Here is a 3233-nt window from a genome sequence, read left to right as displayed (position 1 = left end):
TTGTATTGACGATGATATCCCAAATGTTTTAAAATGAATAAAAATATTTTTCTTTGGAAATCCTTGATAACGTATTTATCATGTTTTACTGGGAACAAATTCCGCAACATTTTTATTAAAAGAGGTACTTTGATTTTTATAAAGCATAAACAAAATCGGTCTTTTCTGGCCTTGAAAATGGGGATGTCACATTTTTTTAGCGAACAAATAAAAAGAATCATTAGATGATTCAAAAGTTACATGATTCACAAGAAAAAAATCTCAAAAAAATATCTTCATGATTCATTTTAAGTAAATTTAAAATAAAAATCATTTTTATGAAAATTTGAGTGAATAACAACAAAATCATTGTATAAATGAATCATCGATATTTTTTTTTGAGATTTTTTTTTGTGAATCATGTTATTTTTTATTCATCTAGTGATTCATTTGTTTTGTTCGTCAAAAAAATATGTAGAAAATAACTTCTTACCTTCCTACCAAAAAAAATTTCTTACCAGATATATATATATATATATATATATATATATATATATATATATATATATATATATATATATATATATATATATATATATATATATATATATAGACACACACACACACTAGACGTCTTCCCGTGAAATGGACAGGAGACAAATAGTTTATTTCGGGAATTAATTCTATTCGAAGTATTGGCTTTATTAGATTTTCATGTTAGCTTTCAGAAAATATTGTTTTTTAGCTAAACAAATTATTTTCATTTTTTAGATTCTTTTATGCGTAAAACAATGAGCACAAACCCCATATAATTTATTCATGTTTGTATTTTTAGTTGGTTCAATTTTAAACCCTCAATACATTACACGCTTCATAAATATTTGTACTTGAAGACTTCCATATAAAATCAAATACTTCATTTTCTCCATGGAGTAAAGTTACTTGAACATTTAGGTAGAAGATAGTAAAGTAATGCGATTTACCAACCTTCTTGTAAAAAAATGTGTTGTACTCATGACATTAAAAAATAAAAAAAAATTGTGGCTCCTTAGTCTGTCTTTTTAGCATCTCAAAAATAATAAAAAAAACTTGTGAACTTATAATAAGGAAATCACAGTTTAGGGTTGCAAAATTAATGTGTTAGTTTGTTCCTTTCATGTGTAGCATTTGAAGTCCATAATCACCTCATCAATTCCTACAGGTTGCTCTATTATAGCAACACACTTACAACAGTTTACTCATAATAACAACACATTATAGTTTTGTCTGATCAAATGAAACCACAAAAACTGATAACGAGGAACTTAGGTGTTCTAATCTTTCCGAAATACATTACAACCAAATCTCAATCAGTTGTAAGAACAAATTCAAATGCAATTGCTAAATCAATAAATGATGGAAATTATTAGCATATTAACACATGCCTCTATTATGCCTTTGTTCATACACATACACATAAAAATATACACTCTTCCCTTTATTTTACGTGGTCATTATTAGTCTTCTATAAAATAGTTAAATGCAAAAAATAGAAAACATACTTGCACTTATTCCCTTAATAACACTGTCAAACCCTATAATCCATCTCTTTTTATCCTTTTGAATCCCTTGAAAAAAAACCCCATAGCATAATCAAGGGCACTACTTTTAATACTGATCAAATATAGACCATATTGCCTATTCCTTTCATTACATTTATTACCCCGTGCACTTTAACACACTCAAGATTATTATACCAACCTTGACCTCTTTAAAGCATTCATCTCAACCTCTGCAACAATGCCAACTCGTTAAATGTGGAACCATATACAAACATGAACTTAACAAGAATAGTTTGGTAGGAATGAAAAATAAATATCAAAAGAAGTTGTTTAATGCAAGAGTGGGTGTTGGTGTGTTGTGACTGAGATGGTAATGTGGGAAGTAGTAGAAGTGGGGCGGTAGAGGGGCACCGGTGGAGGTAACGACGACATCAAGAGGGTGGAGGTAGTGACGACGTCGAGAGGTTGGTGGTTACGGAGGCGTGCCAGAGATTGAAGATGGTAAGGAGGGAGAAAGAAGAGATTTGGGAGAAATGACGGCTGAATATGTATAGAGGATTTTAGGGTTTCACATAAGAAAATATAAGACGCTAAATTACAAATGAGATGCACACGTATACATTTATATTGCAAGTTTAATAAGATTGTACATGATGTTATATTAGTTGTACCTCTTAATTTTCAAGGAATGTGTAATATGTTTTATATAATAGTATATATATATATATATATATATATATATATATATATAGAGAGAGAGAGAGAGAGAGAGAGAGAGAGAGAGGTTCAAGTATTCTAACTAATTATTGAGTGGATATAGGAATGAATGTGGACCAATCAATTTTTAACAAATATTAAATAATTAATAAATTGTTTAAAGGGTATAATAGTAATGTGTAGTCTATTTAATTTTAGTAAATATTGAAAACATTTAATATCCCCTTTTAATCAGGGAATTTAGTTTAAAACCCTACAACCAACATCGACACAATCTCCATCTCCGCCTGCGTCATCCCTCACAATCATCTCGCTACATCTACTAATCCTATCATTGGTTGATGCCCGAAAAATTCTCAAATAATCGACATTGCCACCATTCCATCACTAGCAGGTCACCGCCTCCACCAGCCCTTCCTACTCCACTACTTATCACCGACTTGTTGGTGTCGGTTGTATCTTCCATGTCGTAGCAAGGCAACGACATAGAACCATACACCCACCATCGTCGCTCTATTAAAGATCCCAACACCTCCACGACTTCCATTCCACTTTCTAGCCACCACCCCTCTGCGACTTAACCGATGACACAAATGTTCTATTAAGTAAGTTTCAATTTTTTTTAGGAATTACCAGATTTGTCTCTCAATGAGTCAATATTGGATCTTGTTCAACAGGCCGCTAATTATAAGCAACTTAAAAAAGGTGCCAATGAAGGTATACTCTTTAACCCTTGTAAGTCTTAGTTTTTTCGACCGTTATATGCAAGATTGGGTATTGTTTGTTGATTATAGTCAGATGGGTCAGTAATTGAAGTTTGTATATAGGTCAAATTTTGCGATTTGTTAGGTCAACATCCAGTGATTTTTGTATATAGTTTTGCACATATATAGCATATATTCAAATCATATGAATGTTAAATATTGTGATTTTGGATTTATGAAGTATTACCAAATTTATAAGTCCTAAAAATACCTATATCTTTTGTTTTCTTCA

The sequence above is a fragment of the Lactuca sativa genome, chromosome 9 (assembly GCF_002870075.4).
Source record: "Lactuca sativa cultivar Salinas chromosome 9, Lsat_Salinas_v11, whole genome shotgun sequence".
Lineage (NCBI taxonomy): Eukaryota > Viridiplantae > Streptophyta > Magnoliopsida > Asterales > Asteraceae > Lactuca > Lactuca sativa.
Note: the sequence above shows the minus strand (reverse complement) of the source record.